This window comes from Rana temporaria, chromosome 5 (genome assembly GCF_905171775.1).
Source record: "Rana temporaria chromosome 5, aRanTem1.1, whole genome shotgun sequence".
Taxonomy (NCBI): domain Eukaryota; kingdom Metazoa; phylum Chordata; class Amphibia; order Anura; family Ranidae; genus Rana; species Rana temporaria.
Genome location: NC_053493.1, coordinates 11,949,366 through 11,967,568, shown reverse-complemented (window position 1 = coordinate 11,967,568; position 18,203 = coordinate 11,949,366).

Genomic DNA, 18,203 nt, shown 5'->3' with positions numbered 1-18,203 from the left:
ATAAATGGAGGAGGGGGCAGAAAGGGTGGGCATGGTTGTTAATGAAAGGCACTTTATGAATGGAGGATGAGTAAATGAATGAAAGGTCCTCATCTTCCATTCATAGGAAACTTTCCATTGATGGAAGCCATAGTTCAACTTCAACAAATGGAGGAGGGGGCGGAAAGGGTAGGGTTAAGTTGGTAATGAAATGCACTCTATGAATGGAGGATGAATAGATGAATGAAAGGTCCTCGAAACATAGGAAGAGCAGATGAATGAAAGGCACTCCTCCATTCATAGAACACTTTCCATTGATGGAAGCTATAGTTCAACTTCTATAAATGGAGGAGGGGTGGAAAGGGTGGACATAGTTGGTAATGAAAGGCACTCTATGAAAGGAGGACCAGTAGATGAATAAAAGGTCCTCATCTTCCATTCATAGGACGAGCGGATGAATGAAAGGACCACCTCCTCCATTCATAGAGCACTTTTCATTGATGAAAGCTTTAGCTCAACTTCTGTGAATGGAGGAGGGGGCAGAAAGGGTGGGAATAGTTGGTAATGAAACGCACTCTATGAATGGAGGATTAATAGATGAATGAAAGGTCCTCGAATCATAGGAAGAGCAGATGAATGAAAGGTCCACCTCCTCTATTCATAGAACACTTTCCATTGATGGAAGCCATAGCTCAACTTCTATAAATGGAGGAGGGGACTGAAAGGGTTGGCATAGATAGTTGGTAATGAAAGGCACTCTATGAATGGAGGATGAATTGATGAATGAAAGGTCCTCGAATCATAGGAAGAGCGGATGAATGAAAGGCACTCCTCCTCCATTCATAGAGCACTTTCCATTGATGGAAGCTTTAGCTCAACTTCTATAAATGGAGGAGGGGTGGAAAGGGTGGACATAGTTGGTAATGAAAGACACTCTATGAATGGAGGACGAGTAGATGAATAAAAGGTCCTCATCTTCCATTCATAGGACGAGCGGATGAATGAAAGGTCCACCTCCTCCATTCATAGAACACTTTCCATTGATGGAAGCCATAGTTCAACTTCTATAAATGGAGGAGGGGACAGAAAGGGTTGGCATAGATAGTTGGTAATGAAACGCACTCTATGAATGGAAGATTAATAGATGAATGAAAGGTCCTCGAATCATAGGAAGAGCAGATGAATGAAAGGACCACCTCCTCCATTCATAGAACACTTTCCATTGATGAAAGCCATAGCTCAGCTTCTGTGAATGGAGGAGGGGGCAGAAAGGGTGGGCATAGTTGGTAATGAAATGCAGTCTATGAATGGAGGACGAGTGAATGAATGAAAGGTCCTCCTCTTCCATTCATAGAAAACTTTCCATTGATGGAAGCTATAGTTCAACTTCTATAAATGGAGGAGGGGGCAGAAAGGGTTGGCATAGATAGTTGGTAATGAAAGGCACTTTAGCATCAATTGTCGCCACAGTGCCATGCCATCAAACGCAGCCACTGTACCATCAATTGTCGCTACTGTGCCATGCCATCAAACGCAGCCACTGTACCATCAATTGTCGCCACAGTGCCATGCCATCAAACGCAGCCACTATGCCATCAATTGTCGCCAGTTTGCCCCCCATGGCACTGTGGCGACAATTGATGGTACAGTGGCTGCGTTTGATGGCATGGCACAGTAGCGACAATTGATGGTACAGTGGCTGCGTTTGATGGCATGGCACTGTGGCGACAATTGATGGTACAGTGGCTGCGTTTGATGGCATGGCACAGTGGTGACAATTGATGGCACAGTGGCGACAGTTGATGGCAAAGTGGCGACAATTGATGGCACAGTGGCTGCGTTTGATGGCATGGCACAGTGGCTGCATTTGATAGCATGGCACAGTGGTGACAATTGATGGCACAGTGGCGACAGTTGATGGCAAAGTGGCGACAATTGATGGCACAGTGGCTGCGTTTGATGGCATGGCACAGTGGCGACATTTGATGGTACAGTGGCGACAATTGATGGCACAGTGGCTGCGTTTGATGGCATGGCACAGTGGCGACAATTGATGGTACAGTGGCTGCGTTTGATGGCATGGCACAGTGGCGACATTTGATGGTACAGTGGCGACAATTGATGGCACAGTGGCTGCGTTTGATGGCATGGCACAGTGGCGACAATTGATGGCATGGCACAGTGGCGACAATTGATGGCATGGCACAGTGGCGACAATTGATGGTACAGTGGTGACAATTGATGGCACAGTGGCTGCGTTTGATGGCATGGTACAGTGGCGACAATTGATGGTACAGTGGCGACAATTGATGACATGGCACAGTGGCGGCAATTGATGGCACAGTGGCGACAGTTGATGGCAAAGTGGCGACAATTAATGGGCACAGTGGCTGCATTTGATGGCACAGTGGCGACAATTGATGGGCACAGTGGCTGCGTTTGATGGGCACAGTGAGGCTGCAAATGTTTTTTTCGTTTGTTTGTGCCACTGGTGGAAAGGGTGGGCACGGTTGGTAATGAAAGACACTGTATGAATGATAAATGGAGGAGGGGGGGGAAAAGGGTAGGCATGGTTGGTAATGAAAGGCACTTTATGAATGATAAATGGAGGAGGGGGCGGAAAGGGTAGGCATGGTTGGTAATAAAGGGCACTCTATGAATACAGGAGGGAGGCAGAAAGGGTGGGCATAGTTGGCACTCTTGACGAATGCCTGATAGTTGGTAATGAAAGGCACTTTATGAATGGAGGATGAATAGATGAATGAAAGGTCCTCGAATCATAGGAAGAGCAGATGAATGAAAGGACCACCTCCTCCATTCATAGAACACTTTCCATTGATGGAAGCCATAGCTCAACTTCTATAAAGAACACTTTCCATTGATGGAAGCCATAGCTCAACTTCTATAAATTGTCGCCACAGGTCCAGTGGCTCTATTACCCCCCACATGATTGGAAGTTTACCATTGCCGGGATATGGGGGGGGGTTAGGGGACAGAGGACAGAAGATTTCAGCACAAGGGACAATCCTCCCCGAAGGTGAGTACCTCCCTTGTGCTGATTCTGTAATAAAGTGAAGTAAACTTTTCCCGCCTCCAATCTCCTCTTTACTGAATTTCGAGGAACTGCAAACGCCTTGCTGGGCGGAAAGATTTCCCTGTCACTTTCTTGTCGGCATTTCACGCGAGTGATTCCGCTTTACGTGACTAATGAGGGCTCATCAAAACACGCCAATAATTACCCGCTGGACAAGCCTGACATAACGCTGATGTGTTTCCTGCTTCTGCTTGTCAGAGCTTCATAACTGCAATTCCTCAGCAGCTCCGTCACCCGACTGGAACTCTACAATACCGGCAAATCCCCTCCTAATAACCGCAGAACACATCATTAGTGTCCATCGGCTGCACCGAGGGGGGCATGGTGAGGTCTGATGGGGACTTCTGTAGTGGTCCCGTCACTCCAAGGTCACCTCCACCCAGTGGCGGCTGGTGCTGAATTTTTTGTGGGGGCGCAAGCTAAAAAATTCTAAAAAAAAAACAATCAATTGCAGCCTAACTGTGCCCATCAAACGCAGCCACTGTGCCCATCAAACACAGCCACTGTGCCCATCAAACGCAGCCACTGTGCCCATAAAACGCAGCCACTGTGCCATAAAACGCAGCCACTGTGCCCATCAAACGCAGCCACTGTGCCCATAAAACGCAGCCACTGTGCCATAAAACGCAGCCACTGTGCCCATCAAACGCAGCCACTGTGCCCATCAAACACAGCCACTGTGCCCATCAAACACAGCCACTGTGCCATAAAACACAGCCACTGTGCCCATCAAACACAGCCACTTTGCCCATCAAACGCAGCCACTGTGCCCATCAAACGCAGCCACTGTGCCCATCGAACACAGCCGCTTTGCCCATCAAAAGCAGACACTGTGCCCATCAAACGCAGCCACTGTGCCCATCGAACGCAGCCGCTTTGCCCATCAAAAGCAGCCACTGTGCCCATCAAACGCAGCCACTTTGCCCATCAAAAGCAGCCACTGTGCCCATCAAACGCAGCCGCTTTGCCTATCAAACACAGCCCCTGTGCCCATCAAACACAGCCACTGTGCCCATCAAACACAGCCACTGTGCCCATCAAACGCAGCCACTTTTCCTATCAAACACAGCCACTGTGCCCATCAAACACAGCCACTGTGACCAACAAACGCAGCCACTGTGCCCATCAAACGCAGCCACTGTGCCCATCGAACACAGCCGCTTTGCCCATCAAAAGCAGACACTGTGCCCATCAAACGCAGCCACTGTGCCCATCGAACGCAGCCGCTTTGCCCATCAAAAGCAGCCACTGTGCCCATCAAACGCAGCCACTTTGCCCATCAAAAGCAGCCACTGTGCCCATCAAACGCAGCCGCTTTGCCTATCAAACACAGCCCCTGTGCCCATCAAACACAGCCACTGTGCCCATCAAACACAGCCACTGTGCCCATCAAACGCAGCCACTTTTCCTATCAAACACAGCCACTGTGCCCATCAAACACAGCCACTGTGCCCAACAAACGCAGCCACTTTGCCCATCAAACACAGCCACTGTGCCCATCAAACACAGCCACTGTGCCATCAAATGCTGCCACTGTGCCGCAAATGCTGGCACTGTGCCCATTAAATGTTGCCACTGTGGCCCGACTGCTACCACTGTGCCCCGACTGCTGCCACTGTGCCCCGACTGCTGCCACTGTGCCCCGACTGTTGCAACTGTTCCCCGAATGCTGCCATTGTGCCCAGAGTGCTGCCGCTGTGCCACGAGTGCTGTGCCGCAAGTGCTGCCAGTGTGCCCCGAGTGCTGCCACTCTGTGTCCCGAGTGCTGTGCCCCAAGTGCTGCCAGTGTGCCCCGAATGCTGTGCCCCAAGTGTTGCCACTGTGCCCCGAGTGCTGTTGCCCGAGTGTTGCCACTGTGCCTGCAATGCATTAATCTATCTATGGTAATTAGAACGGTGCAGGAGAGGGGCGGCAGCGCTCCTGCGCCCTTTATGGACGCACCGCCACTGCCTCCACCGCAGTATAGAGGTGGACAAAATACCGTGAACACCAGCACTACAGGGCTTCATTTTCTTTTTGCAGGCTGCACTAAAAAAAAAAAACATTGCAATTTGTTTTTGCTTATTTTTCCCTTTGGATTTGGTTTCCAGGTTCTCACCCACCAGGCCACGCCCACCTTCCCGCTGGCTCCTCCCACTGCTGTCACACCAGGTTCAGGTTGGCCTACCTGAGGAACAACCGGTGAATGTCCACCTGTGGCATCACAAAAAAGGCAGGGGACTACTACTACTATGAAAACACCAGGGAAGAAACTATTCCATGGGGGATTGATCTGCACCGGACATACAGTATCTCATAAAAGTAAGTACACCCCTCACATGTTTGTAAATCTTTTCTTCTATCTTTTCATGTGACAACACTGAAGAAATGACACTTTGTATCTACAATGTTGTGTAGTGAGTGTACAGCTTGTATAACAGTGTACATTTATTGTCCCCTCAAAATAACTCAACACACAGCCATTAATGTCTAAACCGCTGGTAACAAAAGTGAGTACACCCCTAAGTGATAATTTCCAGATTGGGCCCAATTAGCCATTTTCCCTCCCCGGTGTCATGTGACTCGTTAGTGTTACAAGGTCTCAGGTGTGAATGGGGAGCAGGTGTGTAAGATTTGGTGTTATCGCTCTCACTCTCTCATACTGGTCACTGGAAGTTCAACATGGCACCTCATGGCAAAGAACTCTCTGAGGATCTGAAAAAAAGAATTGTGTCTCTACATAAAGATGGCCTAGGCTATAAGAAGATTGCCAAGACTCTGAAACTGAGCTGCAGCCCGGTGGCCAAGACCATCCAGCGGTATAACAGGACGGGTTCTACTCAGAACAGGCCTCGCCATGGTCCACCAAAAAAGTTGAGGCCACGTGCTCAGCGTCATATCCAGAGGTTGTCTTTGGGAAATAGATGTATGAGTGCTGCCAGCATTGCATATCACCCCTCTCTCTCCCCTCCTCTTTTTCCCCCTCTCCCCCTCTCTCCCCCGCTCTCCCCTCATCTCTCGCCCCCCTCACTCTCTCCCCCCTCTCTCCCCCTCCCCCGCTCTCCCCTCCTCTCTCTCCCCCTCCCCTGCTCTCCCCTCCTCTCTCTCCCCCTCCCTCTCTCTATCTCCCCCTCTCTCCTCCGCTCTCTCTCCCCCCTCCCTCTCTCTCTCTCCCCCGCCTCTCTCTCCCCCTCCCTCCCTCTCTCTCCCCCCTCCCTCTCTCTCTCTCCCCCGCCTCTCTCTCCCCCTCCCTCCCTCTCTCTCCTCCTCCCTCTCTCTCTTCCCCGCTCTCCCCTCCTCTTTCTCACCCTCCCTCTCTCTCCCCCTCCCCCCGCTCTCCCCTCCTCTTTCTCCCCCTCTCTCTCTCCTCTATCTCTCTCTCCCCCCTCTCTCTCTTCCCCGCACTCTCCTCCTCTCTCTCCCCCCTCTCTTTCTCTCCCCTCCCTCTCTCCCCCCTGCACTCTTCTCCTCTCTCTTCCTCTCTTTCTCCCCTCTCTCTTTCTCCCTTCACCTCTCCCTCATTCTCCCCCTCCTCCTCTCTCTATCCCCTCTCTCCCCTCTATCTCTCCCCCTCTCTCTATCCCCCACTCTCCCCCTATTTCTCCCTCCCCCTCTCTCTCCTCTCACCCACCCTCACCCTCTCTCTCCCCCCTCTCTATCTCCCCTCTCTCCATCTCTCTCCTATCTCTCCCTCCCCTCTCTCTCCCTCCCCCTCTCTCCTCTCTCTCTCACCCTCTCTCTCCCCCTCCCTCTCTCTCCCCCTATCCCTCCCCCACTCTCTCTCTCTCTCTCTCTCTTCCCCTCTATCTCCCCCTCTCTCTCTCTCCCCCCTCTTCCCTTCCTCTCTCTCCCCCTCTCTCTCTTCCCCCTCTCTCTCTCTATCTCCCCCTCTCTTCCCTCCCTTTATCTCCCCTCCCTCTCTCTCCCCCACCCTCTCTCTCCTCCCTCCCCATCTCTCTCACCCTCTCTCTCTCCCTCTCCCCCTATCTATGTCCCCCCTCTCTCTCCATTTCTCTCCCCCTCCCGTCTTCTTTACCCCCCATCTCTCTCTTCTCCCCCCTCTCATTCATAAACACACTGTAGATCAGTGTTCCCCAACCCCCGGTCCGCGGCCCACTGCCGGGTCGTGGGCTATTTGCAGCCGGGCCGCGAAGGCTGCACTGTGTTTGGTGCGGCGGCGGGCAAACAGAGAGATGACATCTCTCACCGCCCGCCTGGATCACGGCACTTCCACCAACACAGCAGGGCTGTTACACTGCAGCGAGGTGCGGGAGCAGAGAGATGAGATCATCTCTCGCCGCCCGCCCGGAACACGGCACTTCCGCCCACACATGGTCTGCACTGGGGGGTCTGTACTGAGGAGATGGTCTGCACTGGGGGTCTGTACTGAGGAGATGGTCTGCACTGGGGGTCTGTACTGAGGAGATGGTCTGCACTGGGGGTCTGTACTGAGGAGATGGTCTGCAGTGGGGGTCTGTGCTGAGGAGATGGTCTGCACTGGGGGTCTGTGCTGAGGAGATGGTCTGCACTGGGGGGTCTGTACTGAGGAGATGGTCTGCACTGGGGGTCTGTACTCAGTGGCGTCTCCAGCTTTCATATTTAGGGGGGGCACATGGGGGGACAGGGACAAAAGTAGGGGGGCCAACTATAAAATGCAATTATATATATATATATATATCCTGGGGCCCTTTACTACGATCCCACTATGGGCCCTTTCACATGTTCTGCAGTGAGCTCCCTTCCTACTATACTGGGGCCCCCCAGGGTGGCAGAAAACAAGAGATATATGTCACCAGCACACCAAGAAAATATAAGGGTCCAAAGCAGTGGGAGAACTATCAGGGTTGCAAAGGTTGTCTTGCCACCGGGCCCTGGTGTTCTGCCACAGTGGGGATCCCCAGCTGTCCTGTCCCTGCTATTTACAGCGCTGGTCTGGCATCTGTCTCCTTGGCAGCGGTGGCAGTCTATTAGGACCTAGTGCTGGTGACATTATGGGTGCATGCAGGGGAAGGCTGGCACTATTGGTTATAGAGAGCCGAGCCCCCAGCAGGTCACCTAGCAGCAGTAATGCTGTATAACCTTCTCTGTTGACATGCTGATCGGCATGTGATCCAGGTGATGCTCCCAGTCAGATCTAATAAACACAGTATTTATTAGCATCAAGAGTACAACCACATAAATATAATCAACCGTATGATCAGCAGCCATGTGGGCTCTATGCCTGTAAAGTGCCGATCAGCATGTCAGAGAAGGGTCCACTGCTGCTAAGCAACCTGCAGGGAGCTCAACTGTCTACAACCAATAGAGATGGGCTCGGGTGTGTTTGAAATCCCACATGCCCGATCCCGCCAGGAAGCCGACACTCCACAGTGCTAATCAATGTATGGGCTGCCTAAGAGCTAAGACCAGCCATAGACAGTTTAAATCTCAGCTGGTTCAGCAGAAACTGGCTGAGATTTGAACCATTAATGAGCAGATTCTCTTATGATTATCACTAGTGGTTGCTGTATAGTCACTGGTGATAATCACTGTTTGTCGGGAGAATATAATTGCTGGGCAGGAGGGATATTCCCCTGTCACCACTGTCTGTTGATGGGGGAATCATGCAAGTTTCTTTCCTGCAATCTGTGGATGCAGGAAAGAAATTTGCACCGTATATTATCTGCCTAACTGAAAGTGAGAGTAAATTGTGAATGTTTTGAAAGAACAGGAGAGGGGGAGGGAGACAGATGGGGGGGGGGAAGAAGGGATGGAGATAATGTAGTTCAGTGATTACAGTGTACTGCAGTCTGCAGTGCACACACTTAAACACAGCCCAGGCTAGAATATCTGGTTGTGTGAGCGCTCGCATTATGCAGTGTCGGCGAGCACAGGGAGGGGGAGGAATCCCCCGCAGAGCTGACTGGGGACGCTCTCCCTCTCGGGGAGCAAAATACAAAAAACAATTTTTTTTTTTTGGGGGGGGCACATGGTGGGGCACAGCATGATGTTGGGGGGGTCAGGGCCCCCTCTGCCCCCCCCCCCTAGGGACGCCTCTGTCTGTACTGAGGAGATGGTCTGCACTGGGGGGTCTGTACTGAGGAGATGGTTTGCACTGGGGGTCTGTACTGAGGAGATGGTGTGCACTGGGGGTCTGTACTGAGGAGATGGTCTGCACTGGGGGTCTGTACTGAGGAGATGGTCTGCACTGGGGGTCTGTACTGAGGAGATGGTCTGCACTGGGGGGTCTGTACTGAGGAGATGGTCTGCACTGGGGGTCTGTACTGAGGAGATGGTCTGCACTGGGGGGTCTGTACTGAGGAGATGGTCTGCACCGAGGAGGTGGTTAGTTCTGGTGACTTGTACTGAAGAAGAGGTGGTCTGTACTAAAAAGAAGCAGGCCCGGATCCAGGAGCGCAGTGACTCAGAGTAGGGCCCCCATGACTGGGTTATCAGTGAAAATTAACCATTGGCTGTGAGGGGTTGAGGGGGAGGAAAGAGGAGGTCATAAAAGGGGCTGTTCCCGCCCCTGGGCAAGCACAGCAAGCTGAAAAGTTCCCACCCACCCTCCCTTGTTTTTTCATATCTTGTGGTCATGTAGGTCATGTTGTACGTCAGTGTTGTGTTGTGTATGTTGGTTTGTGTTTTGTTTCATCCATAGGTTCAGCGAGGTTGTCGTGGCAGCGTGGTTTTGGTCTCTGCGGGTGAAGGAGGAGCCGGAAAATAAGGGAGTTAAGACCTGTCGGTGACAGGAAAAAGGATGGTGCCCAGATAACGGAGGTTACCTGGAGGGAACGGTATGGTGCACTGCGGTCGGGAGGGTCTCTGAGCACGCATCGGCTTGAGGCCTGACAGAAGGGCACGAGAGACCGCAGTGCAATTGAGGAGTTAATTGTATATATATGTTTATATATATACAGGGTTTGAGTTTGTGTATATATATGTTTATATATATTTATAGTGTTACAGTTACAGGCTTTCGCCTGCAGAGACCAACGTCAGTTAGTTAGAGGACAGGTGTGTTGTTTACGTTAAAATTGTTAAATTATTATCTTTAATAAAAAAATAAGGCTGCTACGGCCTATTATTTTACCCAACAACTGGTGTGGTCTCCATTTAATGGGAAGAAGGTTGGTTTTGGGTAGTAGGGGTAATAATACGGTTTAATTGCACATCTGTTATACCATAGTCATGGCCTGTATTGAGGAGAGGAGGTGGTCTGTACTGGGGGTTTGTAGTGAGGAGGTGGTGTGTACTGACCCCTGCACTCTGTATTATGCACCCCTGCACTTTGTGCCCCACGCACTCCAGACCCCTTCACTCTGTGCAGTATCCTGAGCCCTGAAGCAAATACGTTATGCACTCTCCTGAACAGGTGTCACACGAAAAAGGCAAGTGACAAACTGCATCTGGTGGCAAATTCTGCATTATGGTGAGTTTGAACTATTTCATTTTACATTACAATGCAATGACAGAAACAATGCACTTCAATCATCCCAACACCATATCAGCCATTGTTCTTTGATGATTGAAGCGCTAACACCAGCCATTTCCTCGACAAATTGCCCGCGAAAAGCTACATAATAACCCAACCCCCCGGGCCTTGGCCCGATTCTATGCCACAACACCGGTCCTCGGTGCCAAAAAGGTTGGGGACCACTGCTGTAGATAGTCAGTGATAATCTGCTGATGAAGGTGAGGATAAGCAATGACCAGTATCCATGAAGAAATGTGCACCATCTGGTCCTGAGATCCCTTGTAATTCACTCCGCGTGTTCTGATTGGATCACACGTGCCTAACGACAAAACTCAATTTTACTCTTTTTTTTTCTTCTAATAACGCCGATCCCTGGTGATTGCTGAATGTCAAGCAGTCCATCAACTCTCCCCAAGACTGAAACCACTGGGGGGGGTCATTGAACAGCCCCTCGCGCACAATTCACCAATCACATGTCAGGTGGAGGCCGCGAGCGATTAATGGAATAATTATTTGCAGAGTCGCGGCGCGCATTCTTCGCGCAGTCCGGCCCGTCTCATCTCGGAGATGTATATACAGGATTGTTGATTTTAATCAGGCCGAGAGTCACAGCTCTATCCCAGCACTAGGATTACACCCAACCTTCCCGGGATCGGGATGTTATTATAATGTCACTATTAACACTTTATTATAAATATTTAGGAATATCTAATAGGACCTGAATTTTCCACCGTCTTCCTGGAAATAAACAATTCTACTGCATTATAGAAAGTGGAGCGAGCATCAGACAGACTTCTTATGTGAAGTGCATGCTAAGTTGTGCCTGGGCACCCCCTAAACACCCTGGCCCGGATTCTCGTAGATCGGCGTAAAACTCGGTGGGCGTAACGTATCTGATTTACGTTACGCCGCCGCAAGTTTTACAGGCAAATGCTTTATTCACAAAGAACTTGCCTGTAAAGTTGCGGCGGCGTAGCGTAAATCACCCGGCGCAAGCCCGCCTAATTCAAATTAGCCGGGTAGGGGGCGTGGAGCATTTAAATTAAGCGCGTTCCAGCGCCGAACGTACTGAGCATGCGCCGTCCGTAAGATATCCCAGGGTGCATTGCTCCAAATGACGTCGCAAGGACGTCATTGGTTTCGACGTGAACGTAAATGGCGTCCAGCCCCATTCACGGACGACTTACGCAAACTACGTAAATTTACAAATTTCGACGCGGGAATGACGGCCATACTTAACATTGATTGCGCCTCATATACCCAGGGGCAACTTTACGCCGGGACAAGCCTAACGTAAACGCCGTAACTTTACTGCGTCGGCCGCGCGTACGTTCGGGAATTCGCGTATCTAGCTAATTTGCATACTCAACGGGGAAAAGGACGGAGGCGACACCTAGAGACCAAAAAAAAAATTACATTTAAGATCCGACAGCGTAAGAGCCTTACGCCTGTCGGGTCTAATGGATATCTATGCGTAACTGATTCTAAGAATCAGTCGCATAGATACGACGGCTCGGATTAGGACCAGGGGCGTCCCTAGGGGGGGGCCAGAGGGGGCCCTGACCCCCCCAACATCATGCTGTGCCCCACCATGTGCCCATGTGCAATTTTTGTATTTTTGTATTTTGCTCCCCGAGAGGGAGAGCGTCCCCAGTCAGCTCTGCGGGGGATTCCTCCCCCTCCCTCTGCTCGCCATCACTGCATAATGCAAGCGCTCACACAACCAGATATTCAAGCCTGGACCATGTTTAAGTGTGTGCACTGCAGACTGCAGTACACTGTAAACACTGAACTACATTATCTCCATCCCTTCTCTCTCCCCCCATCTGTCTCCCTCCCCCTCTCCTGTTCTTTCAAAACATTCACAATTTACTTTCACTTTCAGTTAGGCAGATAATATACGGTGCAAATTTCATTCCTGCATCCACAGATTGCAGGAAAAAACTTGCATGATTCCCCCATCAACAGACAGTGGTGACAGGGGAATATCCCTCCTGCCCAGCAATTATATTCTCCCGACAAACAGTGATTATCACCAGTGGCTATACAGCAACCACTAGTGATAATCATAAGAGAATCTGCTCATTAATGGTTCAAATCTCAGCCAGTTCCTGCTGAACCAGCTGAGATTTAAACTGTCTATGGCTGGTCTTAGCTCTTAGGCAGCCCATACATTGATTAGCACTGTGGAGTGTCGGCTTCCTGGCGGGATCGGGCATGTGGGATTTCAAACACACCCGAGCCCATCTCTATTGGTTGTAGACAGTTGAGCTCCCTGCAGGTTGCTTAGCAGCAGTGGACCCTTCTCTGACATGCTGATCGGGATGCAATCCAGGTGATGCTCTTAGTCAATTCCTAGTCATAAATATCAGAGATTTTATTGATCAAAGCCCACACTTTACAGGCATAGAGCCCACACTTTACAGACATAGGCTGGGTTCACACTACTACACTACTTTCATCCAACTTTGCTCTGCTACATTGGTCCTACACTGATCCTACATTGGTCCTACATCCATCCTACTTTCATGAACAGGATACTACTTTGGTCCGACTTCAATGATATTCAATGGGCCTGAAGTAGGATCAATGTAGGACCAAAAGTAGTACAGGGAGCATTTTCAAAGTCGGACCGACTTGTGTAGGACGCTACAAGACGCTCTCATAGGGAAACATTGAACACAGAGCAAAGTAGGATGAAAGTAGTGTAGTAGTGTGAACCCAGCCATAGAGCCCACATGGCTGCTGATCATACGGTTGATTATATTTATGTGGTTGTACTCTTGATGCTAATAAATACTGTGTTTATTAGATGTGACTGAGAGAATCACCTGGATCACACGCCGATCAGCATGTCACCAGAGAAGGTTATACAGCATTACTGCTGCTAGGTGACCAGCTGGGGGCTCGGCTCTCTATAACCAATAGTGCCAGCCTTCCCCTGCATGCACCCATAATGTCACCAGCACTAGGTCCTAATAGACTGCCAAGGAGACAGATGCCAGACCAGCGCTGTAAATAGCAGGGACAGGACAGCTGGGGAACCCCACAGTGGCAGAATACCAGGGCCCGGTGGCAAGACAACCTTTGCAACAATGATAGTTCTCCCACTGCTTTGGACCCTTATATTTTCTTGGTGTGCTGGTGACATATATCTCTTGTTTTCTGCCACCCTGGGGGGCCCCAGTATAGTAGGAAGGGAGCTCACTGCAGAACATGTGAAAGGGCCCATAGTGGGATCGTAGTAAAGGGCCCCAGGATATATATATATATATATATATAATTGCATTTTATAGTTGGCCCCCCTACTTTTGTCCCTGTCCCCCCATGTGCCCCCCCCTAAATATGAAAGCTGGAGACGCCACTGATTAGGACTTACGACGGCGCACATGGCGTTGCGCTGTCGTAAGCCCTTTCAGAATCTGGGCCCCTGTGCGGTGCCGATTCCCCCTGTTTCCTGTCCACCCCTCTGCAGTGCTGCCAGCTTTCCTCCTCTCCTCTCAGGAGCGGGGAAAGGGGCTGGTAAATATTAATTAACGGCCCCCTTACTTTTCTGAATGAGTGATCTGTACCAATCGCTCCTGTCTTCATTCTTCCAGAAACGCATTTGTGAGGTCAGGCACTGACGTTGGATGAGAAGGCCTGGCTCGCAGTCTCCTCTTGGGTTAAGGTCAGGACTCTGTGCTGCTCAGGGGCGGACTGACCATTCGGGCTCTTGGGCACTGCCCGAGGGCGCCATGCCACTAGGGGGCCCCATCAGGGTTACCAGCCTCAGTATAACAAGGGACAGTATGTAAAAATCTATGTTTTTTTACATCTGTCCCTGAAATGTCCCTTACCGACAACCTTTTGGTCTAAAAATCCCAAGATTAAAGCTGCCCCGCCTCTCCAGTACCTTTTCAGTGTGTGTGTGTGTGTGTATTCTGTGTGTATATACTGTGTGTGTATATTGTGTGTCTGTGTGTGAATACTCAGTATGTATACTGTCTGTGTGTGTATTCTGTGTAGCCCCATAATCTATTGCCCGGGGGCCCCAAAATCTCCTATTGCCAGGGGGGTCCCATAATCTTCTATTGCCCAGGGGCCCCATGAGTTGTCAGTCCACCCCTGGTGCTGCTCCACCTCCATAAAGACATGAATGAGCAAGTTTGGGGTGGAGAAACTTGATTGGCCTGTATATACTATAGTCCTGACCTCAACTCGACAGAACACCTTTATTAAAATTAAAATTAGAAGAAAAGAGGTTTAACCTTAAACTATGCAGAGGGTTCTTTACTGTAAGAGCAGCAAGGATGTGGAATTCCCTTCCACAGGCGGTGGTCTCAGCGGGGGGGCATCGATATTTCAAAAAAAAGATAAGCACCTGAATGACCACAACATACAGAGATATACAATGTAATACTGACATATAATCACACACATAGGTTGGACTTGATGGATTTAGGGCCGGATTCCAGACAAGGCAACCAAGTCCAGTGGGTGCAGGGGCGGCAGCGGCGCCATGGCAACAGGGGGCAGGGATGGACTGGCCATCGGGACTACCGGTGGGCCGATGGGCTCAGTGGGCCAGTTACAGTGGCCACCTAATCTGCATCGGAGGTCCGAGGCGATCTACCCATCAGTTGCCGACAGCTGGTGCCTGACGGGTAGATCGAAATTTAGCCAGCATGCAGAGTAGCGCAGGAAGCGTGTGTAATAAGTTCTCTCTCATGTCACTCTGCTCCCGGCGGCCCCTCCTCTCTTCTCGCCCATCCCCATTTGCTTGTGACATCATCTGGGATGGACGAGAAGAGAGGAGGGGCCGCCGGGGAGCAGAGTGACATGAGAGAGAACTTATTACACACGCTTCCTGCGCTACTCTGCATGCTTGCTGGTAAACGATGTGCCCCATAATGTGCTATGTGCCCCGTGCCCTCATGTGCTATGTGCCCCGTTCCCTGATGTTCCCTGTGCCCTGATGTGCCATGTGCCCTGATGTGCTATGTGCCCTGATGTGCTATGTTCCCTGATGTGCCCTGTGCCTCAATGTGGTGTGCTCTGATGTGCTGTTATGGGCCCTGATGTTGCTGTGCCCTGTACCCTGATGTGCTATGTGCCCTGATGTGCTATGTGCCCCGTGCCCTGATGTGCCATGTGCTCTGATGTGCTATGTGCCCTGATGTGCCATGTGCCCTGATGTGATCTGATGTGCCCCGTGCCCTGATGTGTTATGTTCCCTGATGTGGCATGTGCCCTGATGTGTCCTGTGCCCTGATGTGCCCTGTGCCTCAATATGGTGTGCTCTGATGGGCCCTGATGTTGCTGTGCCCTGTACCCTGATGTGATGTGCCCTGATGTGTTATGTGCCCCCTACCCTGATGTGCCCCGTGCCCTGATGTTCTATGTTCCCTGATGTGCCCTGATGTGGCCCGTGCCCTTATGTGGCCCGTGCCCTGATGTGCTGTGATGGGCCCTGATGTTGCTGTGCCCTGTACCCTGATGTGATGTGCCCTGATGTGCCCTGTACATGTTGTGCCCTGATGTGATGGGCCCTGTACCCTGATGTGCTGATCTCTGTACCGTGCCCTGGGCCGGTCTGGATGAAGGCCCCTATGTGATGGTGTGTGTGTGTGGGGGGGGGGGGGGGGGGAAGGGGCGGCATTGAAGGACCCGGCCTTGGGGTGGCAAAGGGAGTAAATCCGGGCCTGGATGGACTTGTTTCCTTTTTCAACTTCACCTAATATGTAACTATATAACTATAATGTATCTTTGCAGGTAATTTGTAGCCTGATCAGAGTTCTCCTTTAAAGGGTTACTGTTATTTTCCGACCTCCTGGTCCCGGGTTTTGCACACTTCTCCGCGTTGTACAGAGAGAACTTTGAAGGCATTGACAAGTCTCACCCAGGAGCCCCGTTAAAACTCTGATTTTATTTTATGGTGCCCCCCCTCCCCCCTCCTCTCCTGTATGTTCCTGTAAGGGGCGGTGTGGAGCACTCTGGGAAATGAGCTCATTTGGAAGAGGTAATTGGTTCATTTCCTCCTCCGGCTATACGTGAAAACATTCATTTTTCATAAACAGTCAGTGTGAAATGTAAACATTCCCCCGACCCCCAGCATCCAAAACCTGACATCTCAAGTCAGGAAAAAATAAAATAAAAAAATAATTTCCTTTGCAACCAGTCTACATCTCTGACCGGCCAACCTTCGCCGGTCTACATCTCAGACCGGCCAACCTTCGCCAGTCTACATCTCTGACCGGCCAACCTTCGCCAGTCTACATCTCTGACCGGCCAACCTTCGCCAGTCTACATCTCTGACCGGCCAACCTTCGCCAGTCTACATCTCTGACCGGCCAACCTTCGCCAGTCTACATCTCTGACCGGCCAACCTACGCCAGTCTACATCTCTGACCGGCAAACCTTCGCCAGTCTACATCTCTGACCGGCCAACCTTCGCCAGTCTACATCTCTGACCGGCCAACCTTCGCCAGTCTACATCTCTGACCGGCCAACCTTCGCCAGTCTACATCTCTGACCGGCCAACCTTCGCCAGTCTACATCTCTGACCGGCCAACCTTCGCCAGTTTACATCTCTGACCGGCCAACCTCCGCCAGTCTACATCTCTGACCGGCCAACTTTTGTCGGTCTACATCTCTGACCGGCCAACCTTCGGCAGTCTACATCTCTGACCGGCCAACCTTCGCCAGTCTACATCTCTGACCGGCCAACCTTCGCCAGTCTACATCTCTGACCGGCCAACCTCCGCCAGTCTACATCTCTGACCGGCCAACCTCCGCCGGTCTACATCTCTGACCGGCCAACCTTCGCCAGTCTACATCTCTGACCGGCCAACCTTCGCCGGTCTACATCTCTGACCGGCCAACCTTCGCCGGTCTACATCTCTGACCGGCCAACCTTCGCCGGTCTACATCTCTGACCGGCCAACCTTCGCCGGTCTACATCTCTGACCGGCCAACCTTCGCCGGTCTACATCTCTGACCGGCCAACCTTCGCCGGTCTACATCTCTGACCGGCCAACCTTCGCCAGTCTACATCTCTGACCGGCCAACCTTCGCCAGTCTACATCTCTGACCGGCCAACCTCCGCCAGTCTACATCTCTGACCGGCCAACCTCCGCCAGTCTACATCTCTGACCGGCCAACCTCCGCCAGTCTACATCTCTGACCGGCCAACCTTCGCCAGTCTACATCTCTGACCGGCCAACCTTCGCCGGTCTACATCTCTGACCGGCCAACTTTCGTCGGTCTACATCTCTGACCGGCCAACCTTCGCCGGTCTACATCTCTGACCGGCCAACCTTCGCCGGTCTACATCTCTGACCAGCCAACCTTTGCCAGTCTACATCTCTCACCGGCCAACCTTCGCCAGTCTACATCTCTGACCGGCCAACCTCCGCCAGTCTACATCTCTGACCGGCCAACTTTCGCCAGTCTACATCTCTGACCGGCCAACCTTCGCCAGTCTACATCTCTGACCGGCCAACCTTCGCCAGTCTACATCTCTGACATCTCTATATTTCCAAAAATACCTTCATCAGGAAAACACCACATTATGGTCACTAGATGGCGCTGACACTCATAGGAAATCACCATATTAAGCAAAATACAGACAAAATTCATGACTGCTGGGTGAATGCTTGAGACGTTCGTCCAGGATTTTGTACACACGATCGGAATTTTCCGACCATGCGTATG